Genomic DNA, 7889 nt, shown 5'->3' with positions numbered 1-7889 from the left:
TAAACTCATCAACAAAAAGACACAGAGTAGCAGGGTGGATTAAAAAAACTCTACTTTATTCATCTCCAGGCAACCCATCTATCTACAAAAAAAAAAAAAAAAAAAAAAAAAAACAAAGAAAGTAAAAAGTTGAAAACCAACCTTACAAGCAAATAGACAAAAAGAAGGCAGGAATAGCTATACTTATAGCAGATGAAGTAGACTTCAAACTAAAAAAGTATAGCATGAATAGCTTACATACGTCAGGTGAAATAGACTTTTTCAAACTTTAAAAATAGATGAAAAGAGACACAGATGGGTAATACATTATGATCAAGGGGATAATACATCAGGAAGATATTATACTCATTAACATATACTCATAAAATGAAGGAGCACCAAAAATATATGAAAATTATTATCAGCTATGAAATACACATCAGAGAAAATATACATATAGTAGAGACTTCAATACCCACTCTCATCAATGGACAGAACAATGATACAAATAATCAACAGAGCCTTAAATAAAGCTTAATAGGCATTTATAAGACACTGCACCAAAAAAATTCCAAGTACACATTTTTCTCAAGTGTGTATAGATCATTCTCCAGAATTAACCACATACTGGGCCACAAGGCAAATATCAATACAATATGTTAAGATTAAAATCATTTCAACTATCTTCTCTGATTATTAAGGCACCAACTAGACATAAATCATGAAAAGAAAGCAAGGAGCCTTACTATTTCATGGGGATTGAAACCCACACTACTGGAAGACCACTGGATTAAAGAGGAGATCAAAGAAAAAAATTAAAGAATACTTTGAGCTGAATGACAATGAGGACACCATGTTCCAGAATATATGGGACATAGCAAAAGCATTAATAAGACAAAAGCATATAGCAATACAGGCTCGCATCAAGAAACAAGAAAGAACTCCAAGAAACAACCTAATCTCCCATCACAAAAAACCTAACAAAAGAGGTAAAGGACCTATAAAAAGAAAACTGTAAAACATTGATAAAAGAAATACAAGACATAAAGAAATGGAAAGATATCCCCTATTCATGGATTGTAAGAATTAACAGTATTAACCACAATGGAATATTACTCAGCAACCAAAATAAAAATAAACACATGCCTTTTGCAGCAACATGATGGAGCAGGAAAAGAGCATGTTTAGTGAAATAAGCCAGAAAGAAAAGGAAAAATATCGGATGGCTTCACTCATAGCAGGAGTATAAAGGACCAGGGAAGAAAATTATAATAATAATGAACAACTATATACCAGAGACAGTTTAGGGGGGTGGAATGGGATAAAAAATAGGGTGGGGGGGGAGTGCACTGGACTGTGGTGATGGCACATAGGTGATTTGGTGATGGGAAGCCTATGGGGATTATAACTGAGATGGAAAAACACAAAATGATGTAAAAATAAACTATTAAATTATTTAAAAAAAGTTAACAGCATTAAAATAGCCATCCTACTAAAAACAATGTACAGATTCAATGATATTCCAATAAAAACATCAATGACATTCTTCAAAGAAATGGAACAAATATGGAGTCACAAAAAACTTCAAATAGCCTAAGTGCTCCTGATTAAAACAAAGAATGCACACGGGTGACTTGGTGATGGGAAACCCACGGGGATTACAATTGAGATGGAAAAAAAAATGTACAAAATGATGCAAAAATAAACTTTTGTAAAATAAAAAAAACAAAAACAAAAACAAACAAACAAACAAACAAAAACAAACAAAGGAGAATGGTATCACATGCCCAGACTTCAAACCATACTACTATGTTGTAGTAATTAAAATAGTATGGTACAGAAACACAAACCAATGGAACTGAATAGAAAGCCCAGAAGTAAAGCCATATATGAACAACTAATCTTCACAAAGGAGCAAAGACTTTGCAATAGAACAAGAACAATTTGTTCAATGAATGGACCAGCATAAACAAAAGAATGAAACTAGACTACCTCACACTATGCACAATAATCATCTCCAAATGAATAAAAGAACTGAAGACCTGAAACCATAAAATATCTACAACAAAATAAAGGTAAAACACTACAACATATAATATCTTTAAAGCCTTATCCCGCAAAGCAAAGAAAGTGAAGGAAAAAACAGTTGGACTATATCAAATTGAAAAGCTTTTATACAGCAAGAGACATTAACCAAAACAAAGAGACCCCCCACTGATTGGGAGAAAATTTTTGCACTCCATTCAACTGATAAAAGGACTGACCACAAAGATATACAAAGAACTCACCCAGTGACAGGCCACTGCAGGGCCGAAAGCACTAGGTGGAGACCCCAGTAGCATGCATGTGCACTGACACCCCCTTATCCGACTGTTAAAAGTGTGGATTCAAGTGAAGAGAGTTTTTCTGATTCAGATAATGGTAGTTCCCTTTGGAAACGAAAGCGGCAGAAATGTTTCAACCCTCCTCCCAAACTAGAGTCTTTTCAGTTTGACCAAAGCATCCAGAAACTACTTGCTACTACAGGTAAAAAAAGATTAACAACACATAGGGTGCTGTGCTGCAGGTACAGAGTCAAGATGCAGTGGAGATAGAACTTGGAATCTTGGGAATGGAGGGCAATGTTGATAAAAGTAGACAGTCTGAAACCTACAGTTATTTGCTTGCTAAGAAACTTAAGAGGGAATCTGAAGAATTAGACAAGGAACTAGATGAATATATGCATGGTGGAAAAAAACCAGAATCAAAGAAGAAAATGGGCAAAGTCATCTCAAACAGAAACGACCTGTCAAAGACAGACCAGGAAACAGACTAGAAATGAATTATAAAGGTCGGTATGAGATCATAGAGGATGATTCTCAAGAGAAAGTAGCTGATGAAATTTCTTTCAGGTTACAGGAACCAAAGAAAGATCTGATAGCCTGAGTAGTGGGCATAATTGGGAACAAAAAGGCAATTGACTTCTGATGGAAACTGCTGAAGTCGAACAAAATGGTGGCCTTTTTATAATGAATAGTGGTCGAAGAAGAACACCAGGTGGAGTTTTTCTGAATCTCCTGAAAAACACTCCTACTATAAGTGAGGAACAAATTAAGGACATTTTCTACACTGAAAATCAAAAGGAATATGAAAACAAAAAAGCGGCTAGGAAGAGGAGAACACAAGTACTGGGGAAAAACATGAAGCAAGCTATTAAAAGCCTAAATTTTCAAGATGATGATGCTATATCATGAGAAACTTTGCAAGTGACACAAACAAGGCCCTGACTTTTCTTGATGAATCATAGGAAGGACATGGAGAAACAAAGTTAGATGCAGAGGAAGCCACTGAAGTTGATCATTCTAACGACTTGGACATCTTCTAGTCATTTTGAGGAATAAGCCTTTCTAAAATAAAATTGTAATAAACCATTTCTACTGAGATTGCTTTGTTCTATTTTGCACTATTTAACATGAAAATCTTGAGAGAGAAAGAACTGTATTCTTGTTTTAAATAAAAATGAATGTAATGGGAAATGAATGTGATTGATAAAACTATAAATTTCTCATGTCTGGATATTATTTAAAACTATATAAGCAGAGGATTTCAGTTTTTAGTCTGTTTCATGTGCTAGTTATTACTAATTGGTAATCAGTTTTGTGTAGGTCATTATACTATTCAAAGTTTTTCTGATTTGTCTGCAGTGAATTACGATTAGTTTTAAAACATTCCATTAAAGGATACAAATGCGACATTGTTACATTATTATGAATAACTTCACATTTAGGTTTTCCTGTGTTTTAAGAACTTGCAAATTTAAAGATAAAAACCAAAAGTAGGTGTATACTAATGGCTCTTCCCACTGTCCAGAAGTAAATATCAGATGCTTTTTGAAGAAATACTGGTTCTTTAATTTTATTTTTGACTTTGTGTTAATTAACTTCACCATGTACTAAATTCTGAAAGTTACATATGGCTGTGTAATTATCACAGACATTTTAAATATTCCAGTGGTAGCCTAAGACTGTTTTACCTTATGTTAAGAAAAGTTAGGGTATTAAATTTTGAAAAAATTATTAAAGGAAGTAGAGGTAATTAAGATGTTCCAAAAGTTGATCATATTTTGCAAAAATAAGTGAAAATATGTAGAAAGCAGTTAAATTGTTCTTCGCAGACAATGTACTTGAAGTCTTAGTAATTTCTGAAATACATGATCACTAACTAAAGTTGGATGTAAGGATATAAACGGGAAAAGAAAATGGTCATCAGCTGTTTTTTATCATAAAAAATATAAAAATAGGGCCCTCCCTGGTGGCGCAGCGGGTTAAAGCACTGCACTAAGAAGCTTAAGCCAATTCCGCATGAGTTCGATCCCTGCCTGCCCCAGGAGATCCACATGGCATGGCAGACCTCTCCTGACCCGCCCCCTGCTCCCCTCAGCAGTGTACTTCGTTGATCTGCCTGTTCTGCTCCCCACTCTGTTCCTGGTGAATCCTCTCACCCTCTGCATATCTGGCCTGTACCCCAGTTCTGTATGAATAAATAAATCTTTAAAAAAATATATAAAAATAAAATAGACACGTGGCAATCCTTAAAAAAAAAAAAAAAGAATAAAAGGGCTTACCACAAGACAAATAAAACTTCAGAGAAGGCAAAAGGTCTTGTGAGATAAAGATGTACACAGAAAATGAATGACTAAATAGAAGTATGACTAGGAGAAACTTATTTTAAATGCTTTTAAATAATAACATTCCTACATTTATAAACCAAAGACAGATTTTACTTACAACTTGCTGTATTTTATAGAATGATACATTACAATGATTTTGGCAAATTTAGGTACTTAGGAACTCAACAGCAGGACTCAATGTCAAGAGCCTACTGGGCTCAGTAGCGTATCAGCCAAATGTCATCCTTCATCCCAGCTTCTCCTATGCTTTGATTGCCATGTGTCTTTTACCTCCTCCTTAAGCTGGCAGACCCCCATGCAACCTCTATCCATGCAGAGGTCAGCTTCCCAATATCCCCAGAGCCAAGCGCCTCTTCATCTGGGCCTCCATTGCATCACTCTTGACTTTACCATATCTCTCCACATATGGACCTCACTCCTACAGCTTCATCTCCCAGTTAGAGGTGAGGCCTGCAGAGGATGGGTGCTCAGAAAAATGAAGGAAGGAACCTATACAACACTACTGGAGTAGCTTCTCTGACAAAGGTGCAAAGGGCCACTTCACTGCATTCCAATACAATTATCCACTTCTATGGGTAGAAGGCTAGGTGGGCACATGATGCCATGCACCAAAAAACACATCTCAGTGAAATGACCCCAGCTGCCTCATCATTGGGTTGCTTTCATTGGGAAGGCCTTGGGTTGCCAACATGTTCTAGGGGCTCCTAGAACATCAAAGCTTTTATAGTATGATCATGACTGGGTAGAGGGAACACAAATCCCAGGAAGCCCTTGGGAAGAGGCATGGAAGATTTAGGAAAGCATAATCACAAACTTGCCAATTTTCCACTTTTCTAAGGCTGGCTCTGCTACTGAGCTCCCAGTCTTAGTCCAAAGTGAATGGGCATATAAAAGTCCTATGGTAATTATATGTAGCCAAATGTTAGAAACAAAACATCTTTTGATTTGCATACTGAAAAACAAATTCTAAATAAGGACAAAGAGTGACAGGTATTTGAAATGAAGGTTAAACTGGAAATGAATGCAGAAAGGGGTGCAGGGCCCCCTAACTACCTGAACTCTTTATGGCAGTTTTCTTTTTATAAGTCCCATCAATGTCCCCTGCCTGTTCTATCTGTTCCCACAACCAGCTCCTTTCCCTGCATTCATTTCTCCATAGACCCACTGTGAGCTTGAAATTATTCCTAACTTTTCCTTATTGTAGCCTACATCCTGTTCTGGGCTGTGATGACACAGGTGTATCTACATGTGAACAGACATTGGCTCTCCAATGTTAAGACATGTACATTTTGTTGTCTATCAGTTATGCAGCTTTAAAAAGTTGCATACCTCTTAGAAAGAAGTTCTGCATTCTAGAACTAAAAGAGAGTAAGAGAAATGGTAATGAAAACTCATATAATAACTCAAAAATGTTTTTTGGTTCAATGCAAAAAGCAAGCTCCAAAACTAAAGGAATAGTCTGATTACAACTATGAAAACACTTAGACAGGAAAAAACTAGTTACATTTTTGTGTCATAGTAGGTAAGGTATATTTTCCACCATAAAGCTTTATTATTGGGATATTCCTGGTGGTGTAATGGGTTGAAGTGAAGCACTATAAAGCTAGCCACAGCCACCTCAATCCCTAGCCAGGGGGTGACCACATGGTACAGCAGACCTCTCCTGTTTCACTCACTGTTCCTGTGTGCAATGTACTTCATCAATCTGCCTGTGCTGCTCCCTACTCTGTCTCTGGTGAATCCTCTCACTGTCCCTGGCCTGTGCCCCAGTTCTGTATGCATAAATTAATTTAAAAAAAGCTATGTTATTTTTGTAATTAAAAAGAAACAATGATCTGATACGAATAGTAGCAATCTATTCAATTCTTTTTTCCCTGCACATTTGACAAACAAGTTCAGAAATTCAATTCTTTTTTCCCTGCACATTTGACATACAAGTTCACTAAAATGGCACCTATGATTTTATCATATTTCTGGTGAAAACTTTTTTTTCTCATTTATTTATGAATGAAAGAACTGGAGTCTAGGCCAGAGGTATGGAGGGTGGTAAGAGGATTCACCAAAGCCATAGTGGGGGCAGAACAGGCAGATCTACTGAAATATACTGCTGAGGGGAGCAGCAGGCAAAACATGAGAGGTCTGCCACATCATGTGGGTTAGCTCCATGGTCAGGGATTGAACTCATGCTTCAGTAGCTGGCTATAGCTAGATACCAATGAGACTTTAACTCCTGCACCACCTTGGAGGCCCCTTTGGTGAAAACCTGTGAGAAAGGATTATCTTATTTTAAAATGAAAACCAAACTGGATTAGATATGAAAAAGTTGGATATAAAGACTTTTAAGTAAAAATTCTGTGAAGTGAGTCACCTCTGTACTGACAAAGCTTTCTGAGGTGAACTTTTTTTTTCTTAAAATTATGGAAGTTGCAGCTTGACCAGCTCAGGAATGGGTGAGATGGTGGCAGAATAAAGACGCCGAGACGACTACATCCAAGCTCGCATGGAAATATATAAAAACGGACTATAGACTTTCATGCTACGAGTTTCAACCCAAATGAGAATGCCCTGGACTCACTAGAAGGAAGATAAGCCAGGGAGAATTGGTGATTGGGGAGTCCCCATAAGGGAATTCCTAACCAGAAGCGGCACAGGCAGGATTAGCAGAACCCTGCAACTTTGATGGGGAACAACAGTGGCTTCCTACTCCTTTGGTTCCTTTAAAAATCTAGGCGACGGATGCCAGAAAGCACTGCAGAGGGAGACTGACTGCCGTGGCAGCTGCAGGTGCTCTGCACAGCTGCAGAGCTTTTTGCCCCAGCCCTGCTACAGCCCTGGAGATAAACTGAGACAACTCAGCTAAGGAGAAGAAACCATATTGTGGGAAAAGACTGCAGCTTGGAACCAGGAGTGCCCAGACCCGAGGATAAGCCACAGAGGTGTTGTCGTCCTTTGTCCCAGCAGCCCCCACAAAGCCCTGGATATAAACTGAGACAACACAGCTAGGTGAGTGGATCCCAAGCTGCTGCGAGGGGGGGGAGAGGGGGTAAAAACAAAACAAAACAAAACAGATCTATGTAGAGCCTGGGAGGTGGAGAAGAGGAACTGGCAATTGGGCCCCTTTAGTCCTACCCACATCTCCTGCCCCGACAACAGAGATCTGAGACTAGGCAACATTAGGGTGTGGTCAGGTCTTGGTGCCATTCTTAAGGTGTGGTCAGCAAGATTCACAAAGGCCCTGAGT

General features: G+C 37.9%; 1 protein-coding gene and 1 pseudogene across 1 annotated transcript in view; one reads left to right on the top strand and one right to left on the bottom strand.

The window, feature by feature from the left end:
- Nucleotides 1-3400, top strand: part of LOC105854536 — a 5194-nt pseudogene extending 1794 nt beyond the window's left edge.
- Nucleotides 1-7889, bottom strand: part of SNAP29 (synaptosomal-associated protein, 29kDa) — a 39719-nt gene that overhangs the window by 13554 nt on the left and 18276 nt on the right. The window lies entirely within an intron of this gene.

This window comes from Condylura cristata, unplaced genomic scaffold (genome assembly GCF_000260355.1).
Source record: "Condylura cristata isolate star-nosed mole 26May11 unplaced genomic scaffold, ConCri1.0 scaffold00051, whole genome shotgun sequence".
NCBI lineage: Eukaryota > Metazoa > Chordata > Mammalia > Eulipotyphla > Talpidae > Condylura > Condylura cristata.
This window is presented reverse-complemented; position numbering and strand designations above follow the sequence as displayed.